At 37.6% G+C, this 17,523-nt stretch overlaps 1 protein-coding gene across 3 annotated transcripts in view; it reads left to right on the forward strand.

Annotated features, from left to right (window-relative positions):
- Positions 1 to 17,523, forward strand: part of ABCC4 (ATP binding cassette subfamily C member 4) — a 2,616,332-nt gene that overhangs the window by 614,064 nt on the left and 1,984,745 nt on the right. The gene's annotated exons all lie outside the window — the stretch shown is intronic.

Genomic DNA, 17,523 nt, shown 5'->3' on the forward strand with positions numbered 1-17,523 from the left:
CCGGAGTACCCGGAGGAAACCCACGCGAACACAGGGAGAACATGCAAACTCCACACAGAAGGCACCCCAGCCGAGAATCGAACCGGAGAACCTCTTGCTGTGAGGCGACAACGTTAACCGCTGCACCACTGTGCCGCCCAAGAAGTTGTATTGATGTTTAATAGAATGTATTTTAGTTTTTCCAGTTGCCTTCTTTTTGTAATCAAGATGCATTGGTTGAAGTGTTACAAGTCTGTAACTTGTTATTTGTAACTTGTTATTTGTACTCATTATAAATCTCTTATGTCCATATGTGGAGCTTTTCTCCCCGGGCCTCTGCTGAAAATGGAAATATATCCAGTCAGACTAGCCCGGTTAACAAATGTAAAATAAATAAAAATAAATAAAATCAAGATAGGGTGTCTTTAAGGACTAATCCTACTTTCATGTCTAAGGTGGTTTCCAAACTGGCTTTAAATCAAACTATTCACTTGCCAACTTTTTTCCCCAGCCCTCAAAATAAGGGGGAAAGGATCTTGCATTCCTTGGATGTACACAGACAACTATGTTTTTACCTGGACAGAACCAAGGACATCAGGAAATCAGAACAATTGTTTGTTTCTTATGCTTCAAGTTCCCAAGCTAAAGCCATTTCTAAACAGACCATTTCAAAATGGATTGCTCATGGAATCAGATTTTGTTATTCACACCATGGAAAGCAAATCCCAGGGAGTATAAGGACTCACTCTACCAGAGCTTCTGCCACTTCAGCTGCCTTCCTCAGGGGAGTTCCTACCAAAGACATTTTGGAAGCTGCAACTTGGAGTTCAGTGCATACTTTTTCTAAGGACTACAATCTACTACTCTACTCTAAGTCTAGGGCAGGCTTTGCTTCTGCAGTCTTGCAGGGTCTTTTAGCCGCCCCCTCTACTTTATGACCACCTCCCTTTTATTCTGCTTTTGGATTCTACCCTACAGTCATGACTGCAACAGTGAAACACGATGAACATAGTACAGTTGTGTACACTTACCATAAATGTAGATGTTCGAGTGTCTTCACTGTTGCAGTCTGGGTTTTCCTCCCTCCTGTCCCCTCTTATTTTTTCTTTTGTGTGGCTCCCTTCTTCTGAGGTGTATTTGCAAAGGGTATGGAATCTTACTCATTTTGGAACTCCTGACATCTGGGGCAAGAAAAACTGGAGAACATGGCGTCGGCTGTCAGTTTTGTACTCCTGGCGCTCTGACATCAGGGAGCATGGCTGAGCAGCCAACGCCGGACCCAGACTTTGGGATTCTGGCCGACCGAGGACTGCCTGCCGGCAGGGGAGAACCCTACAGTCATGACTGCAACAGTGAAGACACTCGAACATCTACATTTATGGTAAGTGTACACAACTGTACTTTTATGGTCTGATCTAACCAGTGGCGGGTTGACCTGCAGTGTGGAACACCTGTCGCCCATGTTGGTGATGAGCAGGTCCAGTATGTTTTCACCTCTGGTGTAGGGTAGTTTACCAGCTGATCCAGGGCATTTTGAGTGATGAATTCCAGAGGCTGGACGGAATTTGTACTCTAGTAGTTTTCCCAGTGAATGGTAGGGTAATTGAAATCACCCAATATCAGGGTGTTTGGTAGGACCTTCATGTTTTCCAGTGTCTCCAGAAAGGTAGAATGGTGGTCCTGGGTCATGGAGGGTGATCTGTAGCAGGCCACAATTTGCATTGCAGATTTGCCCGATGTTAGTTGCACATGGATGATCTCAGAGGTCATCTGGGATTCTTGCATATGCTGTGAAAAGATCAAGAGCAAGTCATCCCATGTGATCAGATGACTGCTGCACATTGTCTTTAAATTATCGTAAGCTAACTTCATTGTCTTGTGTATTAAGAAGACTAGGGGCACACCAAGGTAATTTATATGTATATGACCCCATAAATACAGATAATCTCCCCTGAACACCTTTGTCAACTCATAGTTGCTACTTACTGATTTCATTCCAGTCATATTACATTTGAAACAAAATTTCTATAACATTAAGTGATTCAAGGAAAGATTTAAATTTATTTTAATTATGTTAGACAATTATCCATGTAAACCAGTAATTCATAATCGTGGTTCCTACACCTATCTTCACTCTAGTTTTCTTTTTCTGATTGCATTTTTTTTTACTGTAACATACTTTGCAATCCCAAAACTTGTTTCACTTGCTGTTTCAGCACTGATGTCTGATAACGTCTGTTTGAAAATTATATGTTTATACAATGATAATGAAGCAACCTCATGTTAGGCAGTCAGTGGTTACATGCAATTATCAATAACTTGCCATTGTTAAGTACGCAGAAAGAAATATCACCATCAGTTATTTTTACTTTTTAATTTCCCGAATGATTTAACATTGCTCATTAATGAAAAACATTTAATCACATAAATTAACTATTTACAACCCAATCTGATATCACAAAGTAATTAGTAATATTATTTTATTTTCAGTGTTTTACAAGTTTAACAACCTGACCAGTGACGTATCACCTTGAAATGCTGTCTACTGTATGCAACAGATAATAGATCTTAAGTACTTTATTCCATGCCAATATCCTCTTCAAATTCAGTTTTCATTACAGCATCCCAAACAGCCCAGTTTTGTTTACTACAGGATTCTGTTTCTGATCTCTTATAGTTCAAAATTCTATATTTTTTAAACTTTAAAACAAAGAGTTAGAAGGTCACACTGAAAAAACATTCAGAAAAAACTAAATGAAAACTCCAGCCAAGCTATAACTTCCAATGAATGACCTCCCAAACCTCCTGTAACAGAGGCATATGGGATATATGCAAATGACCCTTATGAGCATCAGGTGTTTCAGCTATATGGTGATTCTGATTGCCCATGACTTTTACATTTGAAGTCGTTTTAATAGGTTCATAGGTTGGTACTAGGCTATTGGCCCTAGGGCCTATACAAGCCTAGCCATAACAATTCTCTGGCTATTTTGTCCCACAATATTTACTTCCCTGGACCCCTGACTAGCAAGGCGACTGACATGATCCCCGGGGTGAATTTCCTATCTCCCATCCAATCGTTAAGGTTCCTTTTGAAGAGGGCCAAAGAGGCGCTCTGCTTGACATGTATGGGCAGTCTATTCCAGAGTCTCGGGAGTCTCTGGGTCAGGAACTTATCCCTCCAGCATGTTTTGTTCATTGTGATGGCAAGGTTTAGATTTCTGGAGTATGTGGCTCTGAGGGATTGGGATTTCTTTAAGTGTAGCATGTCCAACAGCTCTGGGTTTGACATGGCCTTGTATGTTAAGCAAAGATCGCCTCTGAGTAGACAATATGTGACAGAGTATAGTTGGAGTTTTTTTTTAGATGGTCAGCATAGAGCATCTGTTTTATGTCTGTGATTCTTTTAGTGAGGTATTTCTGCGGCCTTTCCATTGTTGCAGATGTCTTGAGAGGTACATACCAAATGAGGCATTGTATTCTATAATGGGTCTAATGAGGGATGAGTACAGTGGGACAGTGACCTCCTTTTTTCTGGATGAAAAGCCCTTAGTGATGAGGTGTGCCACATAGTAGGATTTCCTGACTTTGTGGCGATGTGGTTATCAAAGGTGAGATCACTGTCCACCTGTGTCCCTAAGTCTCTTATCACACTTTCGGTGTTTAGTGTACTGCCACCTATGTGGTAATTCATGGGTACATGTTTTTTTTCCCAAAGGGGATAACTATACATTTCTTGGCATTGAGCTTGAGCCCATGGCTCTGGCACCAAGCATCTGTTTCTGTCAGGCCTTTTTGTAGAATATCCACATCATTTGGGGATTCAATAATGGCTCCCAGTTTGCAGTCATCTGCAAACTTTATTAGCCAGTCCCTTAGTGTTGGCCTGTACTTCAGAGAAGTAAATGCCAAACAAGAGCGGTCCCAGGACTGAACCCTGAGTTATTCCAGTTGTCACTTGTCTGGAGCTGGATTTGGAGTCGGCTACTTTTACAGTGTGGGTTCTGTCAGTAAGCCAGTCGGCAACTCATCGAGTGCTGTAGGGATTAATGCCCAGCTTAGTAAGTTTATCTATGATTCCAGAGTGGGGGATGGTGTCAAAGGCCTTGGCGAGGTCCTGATAGGCTGGACAATTTCAAGCCAATAAAGCCAAACCCCACTAGCTATGGATATGCATATTTTGGCCTTTATGACCTCATCAGCATAGCATAATCCATTAAAAACGACTTCAAATGTAAAAGTCATGGGCAATCAGAATCGCCATATAGCTGAAACACCTGATGCTCATAAGGGTCATTTGCATATATCCCATGTGCCTCTGTTACAGGAGGTTTGGGAGGTCACTCATTGAATATTTTTTAAACTTTGTAATTGTCATTTTTCTCTCTCTTATTGATGGTTTGTCTTTGTTTTTTTTTTCATTTTCACCTTACAGCTTTCTTGTCTACAATCAACACTAAAGGTAGCAATGCTCTCACCTGTGTAGTTCATATTATTTTACACCACCTCAACAAAAATGTCTCTATACGGAGGTTACATTTTCTTCCAAGTTTAACCCTTACCATGTCATTCAAATCATTTTTCTACCGAAGCAGCTGCAAAGATTCCCAAAAGTATATGCTTCCAAGGACCACTGTCACATATCCAGCATATGCCTCTTGTCTGTGGAAACATTTCTTTTAATTTGTGGAAACATTTCTTTTAAATCTTGTGAGTGTACACAAATATCTGTGGAAGCATTTTAAATTTTCTTTTGCTGCAATTTAGAATTAAGATGTATTTCCCCTTAAGTAATCATGTGTAATATATTTATTTAACTGTTAATTGCATGCTATTTTTTACTTTTAGACTGTGTTATCTTGTGGACTGTTATTATGGTTAAGGTGTTTACCTCACAGACACAAGCTACAGGGTGCAATTCTCAGCTGTGAAAGAAAAATAGTCTAGGCTTAAAGTGGCTGGCAAGGGCATCTAGTCTCTTACTTACTTAAGAACCCGTAAACCTAAATGTAATGCGGCTTTATATGTTCTACTTATTCTTTTCCAGTCTGCCACTTCTGTTCTTATCTTAATTATAAAATACACTATTTGTGGAGTAACAAAATTACTGTCCAACCACTGCATATCTTCCTTGAACACTAATATCAGCCTGTTTTTGTAAGCTGAGCTGAGTTCAGTAACTCAAAGTTCTGTGTAGTTTCCTCCCATGTTTTACTCCATCTCCTTTTATCATCTGCTTATAAAATGGTGGTTCTTTGTTCTTTCTTATCCAAACGCCCATGACATTCTATTCCATATCTTAGATATTGCTATGTATAAGTATAACCTATTGGTATTATTCTATTTTCCAAGATTGTACTTACTTTTATCATAATGACTTGCTTTATATGACTATATTTATAAAGTTGTGCATACTGTTTTTTTATATTCTTTTTCCTAGATCTTCCTAAATTATCATATGTGGTCCTGTGATTTGTTCATTGGACACTCTGCCTATCTTGTGCTTCCATTAGGATATATATTCCATATCCTGAATCAAATATAGTAATCTAAGTTGTGTGGCCCTATAGTATACCTACAACTTTGGAAGTCCCAAACCACCCATTACCTTTGTCAGTATTCGGTTTTCCCATTGCATACTTTCCTTTCCTTGTCCCAAAGAAATGCCATAATTTGCTTTTTGATATTCTTCCATATCTGATCTTTTGGTTTATACATCAACGCTGGGTGGCACGATGCCAGGGCACTTCTGTGGGCTAGGCTTGTAAAGGCTCCAGGGCCATTAGCCTAGTACACACCTATGAACCTAAGAAGTCTAGCCTACAAAAGACGAAAAATGGCTTAATCACTTGCAACTTATCAGTTTCCATTAATACAGTTTCATAGTGTTACTCTACTTTATAATCTTTTGAGTATTTTTTTCCTACATTTCTATAGCTGCTTACTCAGCCGCCCTTTTGAACCAAATTCCCAAGTATCTCATCCTATCATGATCCCGTAAAAAGGGGAAGTTGTGTACCAAGTCATGTGTTGGGGCATTGTTCATTACTATAGCTCATTACTATAGTTTTTATTTTTGCTTCGTTCACTTTATGTCCTGCTATACTGTTAAACTATTTCAGTTTATCAAATATGATTTTTATATCATGTTCTGGATTGATAACATATAGTATCACATTGTCTGCAAAAAAGTCTGTATTCTTGTTAGTGTTTCTCCATTTATATGCAGTTATGTTTGATTGCCTTGTGTCTCTGCCTAATGGCTCTAAATATAAAAAAGTGCATAATGGTGAAGGTGGACAATACTGCCTAGCTCCCCTTGTAAGGTTAAATTATTTAGATAGCAGACCATGATACTTCACCCTATATTGAACTTTTCTGTAGATATTAAATTTTAATGTTCTCCATGTTTGCAGAAACCCAAATGCCTTGAGAAGTCTTCCTAAATTTGCAGCTTGCTCTGTCACTTGCTTTTTCAGGTATCCATTTGAAATGTCTAATGTGAGTCCGAAAACATGGAGACCGAACAGACTGAAAAAATGGACTTGTATATACTATCTCTGAGATGACTATTTTCCAGTATATTCCCTTTTCTCCAAAGTATGATGATCTCGGACTTGGTATATATGAATTCGGCCTGTGCGGAGTAGCTTCCCCCACACATCAGGAGGTGCAGGGGGGGTATCCCCCCCTGCAAAAAAGAACTTTGAAGAAGAGTGATGTTCAAAATTAGTTTTTCTCCGGGATTTTCAGTCTTTTTTATTTATTTATTTTTTTCTTCATGTCTTCTGTTGGCATTTTGAATGCTGACATTTCAATAGGGGGTTGCTTTTTTACTCTCCAAACCCATTAACATTCATATTTTATTATTTCCAGTGCATCCTTTAGAACAATAAGTGTTCTGTTAATATTGTTTGCCTACCTTCTGTAAATCAGCACAATTGTAGAGCTAATATTCTTGATAATATCTTTGCCATTCTTTTTGGCAAAATCATAATAAATACTTTGTAGTCATGATTCAGAATCTAAATGGGTCTGTGTATGACTGTGGATCAAGGGGATCTTTCCCTGCATTTGGAATAAGTGTCATTACTGCTTGTTTCCAAATGAAATTCACATCCCTACCCTGAAAAAAAAAATACTAGCCACATATTTATTATCTCTTGCTCTTTCTTTTTCCACACTTCTATTGAAATTCTGTTACCAGGGTTTTCCTTGAACTTTGGCTTTTCATTGCTTCTTTAATTTGTTTCTTTTATTTTGTTGTTAATGCCCCTCTTTTTTATTTCACTTAACCAAAGAAGTTATGATTGTTCTATGTTACTCTCTACCACAACGATTTTTATATGTAGTAATTCATTCTTACATTCATAGTTTTTCCTGGGTTCTGTTCCACCATTCCATTCTTATAATGCCTGAATTTAGTTATCAACCTTTGTACCTTCCATTGCCTTAAATGTTGAGGCAACAACTTGATTGCTGTATGGTTATTGTCAAAAAAAGTTTGTTCATCATTCATATTTAACAAGTACTCTTTCTTGCATAGATGTTCTTGAGCCTTTCAGTTGCTATTCCTTTTGTTGCGTTACACTTATTCTTTTTGCTTCTGCACATGCATAATTCTTAAAACCCACTAGATATCTCCTGTGACTATTATTCCATATCTCATTTGCTTTCATTGTAACCATGTTTCTCAATTTTAGTTTCTAGTTACCCCAGTTCTTTGCAAGGTCTTAACTGCTTAGATTCAAATGTAATAACATTTCAGTTAAAGTTTGCCGTCATTAAATGACTGTTAATGTGATACCCCAACCCTATTTGAAAATGGTAGAAAGGGTTTGGTGACAATGAGCATGACTGTAAAATGCCAGTTTTATCACAATGTACAAAACTCAATTTGTTCAGGTATATGATCCAACATTATCACTGGATGTGTTTTCATGATTCAAGCTATGTTATAGTATTCTTTCAATATGTAATATCTTTCTATTCTTGCACAGGAACCATATTTAACTGAAACTGTATAGATTCAACTTTGTTCTGTTTTATTTTTGTTACACCAATAGAGCCAAATACTTGCATGTATTTCTCTGTTTACCACTTGCTGGTATTGAATCGTATCTTGGGCCTACATAGATATGTTCCTTATTTTGTATTGTGTTCCAATCTGCTGTCACTAACATACATCATTGATGGAAGACTGTATATTTTCTCATAATATTCTTTATATCTTTTTCCATACTTTTTGTGGAATATATGGAGCAGCCAATGTAATTCATATACCTTGCCAACAGTCTGTCACCCCTGTAAATCTTTTTTGTTTTATTCTCCTTATATTCCAGAAAAAAAGTTCCCACTTTTCTTTACAGAAGTTTCATATTTTCTATGATTCAGGTGTGTTTGCTGTAGCATCACTACTTATGTATTACTATTGCAAATGTAGGTTACTGCCTTCTCTCTTTTTATTATCAGCAACCCCATTTATCCTCCAAACCATTACATCAAATTGTGCCATACTAAAGATTATATTTTATTCTAGTTCACTTATACATTTTCCCTTTCTGTTAAAAAGTGTTCCTTCATAGTCATTTTTTAACATTTTAATCCATTTTATATATTCTTCTATAATATTGTCTCAGGTGAACCTAATCTGTTATAAATACACAATTACTTCTCTAACCAAGAAATACAGAGCTGTATGATGCTCCATGCAAACAACAGTGTAAATCTTCTTCCAACTTTGTCATTCAGCTCCGTTGGACAAGAGAGCAGGTATTGTAATTCACTAACTTGTTTATTTTTCTTTTATGTTGTATTTTATTTCCGAGTCTTTCTACTCTATGCACATTTTGCTAATTAGCCAGTAGCTATTTCAGATGCTGGAGCGGTTTTCAAAAGGTCAGAGTTTGCTATCCAGGCACAGTGACTCCACCCTCTTACAATGTAGCTGCTTTTCAACAGTAATGGTGATGTCGATCTATACAGACAGATGACCCTTGACCCTGAATTCTAATAACAAGTATGGTGGGGGAATTAAATGAATTGTTATTTTCTGAAAAAAAAAAGAAAAAAAGAATCCAATCCCAAAATAAAAAGATGCACAGATAATAATAATAATAAAAAAAAAACTCACAAACTGTTGGCACTAGGAGCTCTTGGAACATCCTAGGAAAATAAACTTTCCACAGCAAAAATTATTGTAGCACTTTCTACATATTAGAGTTCTTAGAACTTAAAATTCTAAATCAGAATAACCATTTAAACCTTGGAATTCCACCCCCCAGTCATTCTTTAGCCAGTCATCCTTTAGTCTTCATTTAACTTAAGTAAGCATTTAATGCTAAGAGCATCATTCAAGTTGGGGGGGGGGGCAGCGGCATTCAGTCTTACTTGCCACATTCTTTCTTTTCTAATAAACTATTTATATATCCCCCATATGCCCTCATTAACAAAAATCTAGAATTCTAAAGAAGAATGTCTTTTAATTTCTACAATTTAAATCGTGTTTAAAGAGAACATTAGTTCTCTCCTTATTCTTAATATAATTCATGTGCGCCATTATTCTAGTGGAAAGTTTCCTAACAGTTTTCTAACGTAAAAAGCAGTATAGGGTATACATGTACCTTAAATAGATGCATCTTTTGCAACTTTAGATTATTTATTCTTTGTCAGGTATATCATCTATAAGAAATATGCCAAATGCTCAATAACTTGACCTCAAACAAGTGAATTCACTCACAATAACATATAAGTGATATGACTGCTAACAAAGGGACACACCAAGATTGTTTTCAGTAAGCCAGACTAAGGCAGTTAACATCAAAAAAATACAAACGTTTTAAAATACATCTCCTTATTTAACTTGTTTAGCCTTAAAAATATAAAGCTCTCTAACCAAAATTATGCTAAAAAGAATCCCATGTGTTGAGGCAGTCACCTTACAGAATGACTTGGCATGTCTTTCTTCTATCATTGCCCTTTTATTCTATGAATTTTGCATATTTTAAACAGATACTGTAAACATCTAATTACTTTTTCAAATCATCCTACCTGAAGCTGTAATGTCACTAATAAGTAAACCTAAAAATATGGCCTCTATTCAGGCTTGGTTATATTGCCGAATAGTTAGACAAAAAACAACTTAACTCTGCTAAATTTAGCTACGTGCACAATTACTGTAAAAGTGACATTCCCATGTGATTGCAAAACTGTACTGCCCATGCAGTGCATATTATTTCACAAAACCTTCTAAAGCCTGTGTTAACTTGAACTTACACAACAGACTGCTTCACTTAAAAGCAATCAACATCATTTGATAAGGGATAATAATTAGAAGTAGAAATTCACATTTCAGCTATGGGAATCAATGTTATAATGTCCTTACGTATATATATATATATATATATATATATATATATATATATATATATATATATATATATTTGTATTTTGTGGGAATAATTATCAGTAATATTGTATTCCATATCATTTGGTATGTGCATAAAGAAAAAGAACATTTGGGGCAAGAGTCAGTAAGGCATACATTAAGTGTGCAATGTTCTGAGTGAACAGACAACCCAGACATAACGCACACCTTCTTCCTCCTTATTTTAATTTTCCTACTGATATTCTTACAGCTTTAAATATTGGCAGGGATTCATACAGGTTACCACAAAGTGTACACTACATGTACATTTAATGTAATTTTTCTGAGTGACTAGAAAGTACAAAAAATGTGATAAGAATTTTATTAAATACATATCATGTACACTTAGTGAAGGCTTTATTGAATCTGCCCCTTTATCTATTTCCCTACACTGAGTAAATATAACTCGGAGATTGCCAGCATGGGTATATTTTCCCACCATCTTAATCCCTACAGTTTATGCAGCTGAACACAAACATGGTTTCAGTCTTGTCTTCTATGTTGCACAGTAGATGAGGCCTTTTCTCTCTTTAGCACTCTGTTTCAAAATTGGGAAAGTGTTCAAATTGTCATAAAGGTTTTTCTTTCTCCCAAACTAATCAATGGGTTCTCATTAATATCAGTTGTCCATTGATCTGCCAGAGTTTTTTTCTGTTCTTGTGTCTTTAGCTTCAGGTATTTAATCACTTTCTGTGGTTCCAATTAAATTACTGACCCACTAGGCAGTGATGCAACAGTGCAGGAAATAAAGTTTAAACTTCATCTTGAATGTCTACAGAATTTAATTGCAGGTTGAAATGATGCTTACTTCTTTCCTGTGGTTAAACAGTAAGTATTGTTACAAATAATGCAATTCTCCCTCATTAGAATAATTTTCCCCAGAGACCACACTGAAGATAAATTTTGCCTTTTTAGTCAAAAGGTAGCAAATTGCACTAGCAGTGGTTTGGACATATTTTCCATAGCTTCTAAGGGAGAAGTACTAGCTGCTTATATTCTCAATTCAAAAAAGGCTAACTACTCATTAAATTAAGTGAAACCAAAGTCAAAACTATTGAACATAAATTAAAGCTGTAGATTAATAACTTTTATTACCAAAATGATGGCACTTTTTTCTTATAAAAGAAATTCATCAGGTTTTAAAAAATATTTTTAAAAAGAATGAAAGTGTTAGAGTGTATTTAACAGTGAATAAAAGGTTGAAAGTAATTTTGTTACAAATGCAAAAATAAATATGGAATAAAATAAAGTGTGCTTAAATGTAGAAATATAGTTTAGCAATATGTGATTAGCCTCCATACTAAATGACTGTGGCTTGGAAAATATGGAATTTGCTTAATGGACATGTTTTCCTACAGAATCCGTATGCATTTCATACTGTCAGCAAGGAATCTGGCCTCTTACAGACTAGCAAAAATGTAAAAAACAGAATGTATTAATTTCACATGGTCAGTTAGAGCAAAAATGTAAAAAACAGTATGTGTGCAGCTTCTTTAAAGAATGGACAACAGGAAAACAATCTGTACATGTTTCTATTATATGACACTGTTGAGCAAGGAAGTTTGAATGGATAAAGACAATACCAGCATTATTTCTCTACAGGATGAAAACATGTTTTTCTGCAAACATCAGCAAACAGATGTTCTCATTCTTCTTCTTTCGGCTTTTCCCGGTTAGGGGTCACCACAGCGGATCACCTGTTCGCTCATGATTGGCAGTAGAGTTTTACGGTATCAAGTTGCCAGCCCGGCGCCCAACCTTCCATGGAAGGCACACACATGCATGCACTCATTCCTAGGGCCAGTTTAGAGTGTCCAATCCACCTACAGCATGTCTTTGAGATGTGGTGGAAACCCTCACGACCACAGGAGGACATGCAGACTCTGCACAGAAGGCACACCAGCCGAGGATCAAACCAAAGAACCTCTTGCTGTGAGGCAACAACGCTTAACAGCTGCACCACCGTGGCTGCCCCCACCGCTGCACCACCATGGCTGCCCCCACCGCTGCACCACTGTGGTCGCCCCCCAAACAGATGTTCTCAGACAAAGTCTATAGTACCATGGAGAAACACAGGATATAAAACTACTATAAAGATACTATAGCAGATAACATTGTTAGAGATATTTTTTGTATGGTATCTCTCATATCATCCATGCTCTTGGAGATGTAAAGTAGTACACTGCAACTATATCTGCAACAGTAGTACGTGTGGTTTGTTTATAAAAAAAATATTTATTGATTACTGCTCAGAGTTTGGTGCTATATTCGTGTACACTCTACAAGTTTCTGTGGGCAACAAACTGGAAATGCAGTTATAACTAGACTTTGATTTCAGCAGAATCCAGCCAGCAAGACCTAGTGTCTTAAGAAGACTTCGGATCCATCACAGTAAGCAGCACCATATTAATTATTTTTTCAGAAAGCACTAATGTTATTTAATAAGGTATTAATCTATGACTTCACATTGGGTTGAGTAATTTTGAACTTTTGAGTTTTAAAAATCCAGAAAATTCTCTTGTATTGTCCCATGCTAGAATCTTTGGGAATTGTTCCAGCAGTTGGGTGATATACCTAGCGACATGTCAGTGCTCAGCCTTTTATGTAGGCAAAACTTCACGTTCACTACGTATTAGAATAAGGGAACAAAGGAGTGACATACGGAACAAAAAGCCAACTAATGCACTTTTTCAACATACACTTAAACATCCTTCAGCCAGGTTCATGTTCACTGTCATCGACAGGATTATAGGGGATAGAAGCCATCAACAGGGATGGCAAAATACACTAAGCTTTAAAGAGAAATATTGGATTATTCATCTTGGAGCTTTGTTTTCTCCTGGTATAAATGACCATTTATAATGAATATTTTTTCATTTAGCTTTTTGTCCTATTGGTACAAGGCTATGAGAAGCTCCATTCAATTTTCATGTTACAATTTGGTTGTATTTATAATTGAATCATCACACTATATATATTTCTTGTGACTACCAATGTGGTTTTCCTTTTTTAATATGGTACATATAGAAATGTAGATATATGTTTATATGGAGTGATTGGGTTGTTAAATTTGAAATATACATAATTTGGTTTATGTTTAGTGGACAGAGTTTAGACCAGGTTGAGTCATGTTTGTATGGCATTGTTATACCATCTTTTGTTTATTTTTATTATTTGTTTATCTTTATTATTTGTTTATAATTATCTTAAGACGTGCACTCATTGTATCTACATTCATATGTGTTAATACTTTTGCATTTGCAATTACAATTGTTTATTACCTTTGTTACATATATGACTCTATAGGCTTTTGTAAGCAGTTCTTTGGGCTCATGAATATGTATCAAAGGGGTTGGATTATACCATTGGTTAAGCATGACTGATGCAGGATATAAATATGTATGATGCTCAGGTTTGGGCATGTTTTTTTATTCACTGAAGAAGGCATATTGCCGAAACCGGTCTGAGGGTTGGAGTTATTATTGGGACATTTTTATGTTCCTGGTTCTCTGCAAAATAAAGCGTTGGACTACATATGCTGGCCATTTGTGTTTTTTCTACTAATGGTTTGGCCGTGCATGCTGTACGTGCGAGGCGTGGTGTTTTTCTGACATAGATAGGTAGCCTGTTCCAGAGTATGGGAAGTCTCTGGGACAGGAATCTATCCCTCCAGCATGTTCTGTTTATTGTGGTGATAAAAGTTTAGGTCCCTAGAGCGTGTAGCTCAGAGGGATTGGGATTTCTTTAAGTGGAGCATGTCCAACAGCTCTGGGTTTGACATAGCTTTGTATGTTAGGCAGAGATCGCCCCTGAGTAGGCGATATGCGATGGAGTAAAGCTTGTAGATTTTTTAGACGGTCTGCGTAGGGCATCTGTTTGAGGCCAGTAATCCTCTTTGTGAGGTATTTCTGTGGTCTTTCCAGTTGTTGTAGATGTCTTGTGAGGTACATACCAAAAGGGGCATTGTACTCTATAATGGGTCTAATGAGTGATGAGTAGAGGGGAACAATGACCTCTTTTTTTCTGGATGAGAATCCTTTTGTGATTAGATGAGCCACGTAGAAGGATTTCCTGACCACTGTGGTGATGTGATTATCAAAGGAGAGACTATTGTCCACCTGTGTCCCAAGGTCTCATCACATTTTCGGCATTAAGTAGACTACCAGCTATGTGGTAGTTCATGGGTACAGAGTTTTTACCAAAGGAGATGACAATACACTTTTTGGCATTGAGCTTCAGGCCATGGCTTCGACACCAGGTATCTGTCTCAGTGAGGCTCTTTTGTAGTTTGTCCACATCGTTAGGAGTTTCGATTATGGCTCCTAGTTTGCAGTCATCTGCAAACTTTGTTAGCGAAAGACCTTCTGTGTTAGCCTGCACTTCAGAGAAGTAGGTACCAAACAGGAGAGGACCCAGGACTGAACCCTGTGGTACTCCACTTGTCACTGGTCTGAAGTCAAATTTGGAATTCGCTACTTTCACAGTGTAGGTTCTGTCCGTGAGCCAGTTGGCAACCCATCTTGTGACATAGGGATTTATACCTAGTTTAGTGAGCTTATCTCTTATTTCCCATGTCTGAAACTCTGGAGTTTATTGTAAGAAGATATTTAATATTTTCATGTTCTTTTATTATTTATTATTAAATATATTTAAACTTTTTGTTGTGGCTGGTCTTTTAGAGAATATTTTAAGCTTTGAGAGTACTTATATATATTTGGTGACACTGTAGCCACTCCTGAAAACCTTGCTGCATTTGACAAACACCACCATTTCTATTGGTATTAATTTTAGTCAGTATAATTGGGTACCCTTGTAAGAGAAACAATAGCAGTGGCAGATTAAAGAATAGCAACAACAATAGCCTTAGAGTAGCTGGCTTTGGAGTGTTCTGGTGTCACTTTCTACTGTGTAGTCTGGCAGAGCGGGCATAGCTAGTAAATCTGTGCCAGCCTTTCCCAGGTGTGTGTGCACGTGTATGTGTAAAAAATAAAATCTCATAGTGTGTGTGTGCATGCATGCGCGTGTGTGTGTGTGTGTGTGTGTGTGTGTGTGTGTGTGTGTGTGTGTGTGTGCGTGAACTACTTGGAGCAGGGACATAGCACTGGTTTCACAGAGAGGGTGGTGGAGGACTTGGCTTGGAACACTCTACCTAGGCTAAACTCTAGAGCTTTGGTTAGTATGAAGTCTTATTTGGGGGCCTAGTGTGGGAGAGAGAGATAGAGAGAGGGAAAACCAGCCCCAGGACAGGAGTGTGTTCCCTGTGTGTGATTAAAAGAAATTGTGTTTGGTGCAGAGATCTGCTTCTGGAAATAATGCATGTATCTATTTTTGTTCCAAGTGAACTTCTCTCACTGGTGTCAGTGGTGACGACTGAGGCTCCTTGATAACTCGCCCAGAGGAAGGACGTCAGAAGCAAAACCCACAGTGTGAAAGTAGCTGACTCCAAGTCAGACTGCCGACCAGTCATGAGTGGAGTCCCACAAGGTTTGGTCCTGGGTCCTCTCCTGTTTGGTATCTACTTCTCTGAAGTCCAGGCCAACACGAAGGGACTCTGGCTGACAAAGTTTGCAGACGATTGCAAGTTGGGAGCTATTATTAGCTTCCCAAGTGATGTTGACATCCTACAGAAAAGTCTCACTGAGCCTTAAGCTCAATGCCAAAAAATGTGTCATCGTTCCCTTTGGGAAAAACTCTGTTCCCATGAATTACCACATCAATGGTAGTCCACTGAACATAGAAGGCATTATAAGAGATCAGGGAACATAGGTTGACAGCAACCTCTCTTTTGACAACCACAATGCCAATGTGGTCAGAAAGTCCTTCTGTGTGGCACATCTCATTACTAAGGATTTTGCATCCAGGAAGAAAGAGGTCATTGTCTCCATCTACTCTTCCTTCATTAGGCCAGTCATTGAATACAATGCCCCATTTGGCATGTACCTCACTAAATACCTGCAACAACTGGAGAGACCGCAAAATTACCTCACAAAGAGGATCCTGGGCCTTAAATATTTGCCCTATATGGACAGACAACTATTCACTGTCTCATATCGCCTACTTAGAGGCGATCTCTGCTTGACTTACAAAGCCATGTCTGACCCAGTTCTGTTAGAAATGCTACATCTAAAGAAATCCCAATCCCTGCACACCACATGCTCCAGAGACCTCAACCTCATTACCATAATCAACAAAACATGCTGGAGGGACAGGTTCATAACCAAGAGACTGCCCATTCTATGGAACAGACTTCCCATACATGTCAAGCAGAGCACCTCACTGGCCCTCAAGAGAAATCTTGGTGAGTGGATGGGAAATAGAAAATTCACCCCAGGGATCATTCCAGTGACTTTACTCGACAGAGGCACTGGGAACTAAGTTTGGGTGGCATGATGACAGGGTAATCCTATGGGCTAGGCTTGTAAAGGCTCCAGGGCCATTAACCTAGTATACACCTATGAACCTATAACACCGGTGCTAAATTTATGCACATTATTAAAACTGTGGACTTGTCATATGCATGGTTTGCACTAAACTATAATGACTTGTGGAAAGACTTGTAGTTTCTTTTTCAGTAGGGCTAGATATCACTAGAAATGGTTATTAAAGCATTATACCCTTTTTGAGAGAGAGAGAGAGAGCATGTATATGAAAATGTCCCACATCGGTTGCATGAACTTCACAACTGTAAATATAAACTCAAGAGAGTAAACCTCCAACACTCCACACGCAGGAGACTATAACTACTGTGCCTCCATAAATCTTATAATCAACTAATAATTTTTTTCTTAACTACACACAGCACAATAAATAAAACATAACTGGATTTGCCCCATCTTTCAAAGCCATCAAATGCAGTTAGTTTGCAGGACTGAGCACATGTAACATTTAGTGACACTATTGCATAGCTATGCTTTACATTGTTCTCAAATCTGACTTTAAAAAGACATCTTATCTCATTTTTTATGAAAGCAGTTTTAAAAGTATTTCCAAAAAGATTTGTTTTTACTGATACAAATGAGTGCCTGTTAAAATTCCAAAGAAAAGTAATTATGATCATCATCTGAAAGAGTGATTATAGTGGAATGTGTGTCATAAGGCTAAAGTTGTGGTTATATGAA

The sequence above is a fragment of the Protopterus annectens genome, chromosome 5.part1 (genome assembly GCF_019279795.1).
Source record: "Protopterus annectens isolate FY-2018-M chromosome 5.part1, PAN1.0, whole genome shotgun sequence".
NCBI lineage: Eukaryota > Metazoa > Chordata > Ceratodontiformes > Protopteridae > Protopterus > Protopterus annectens.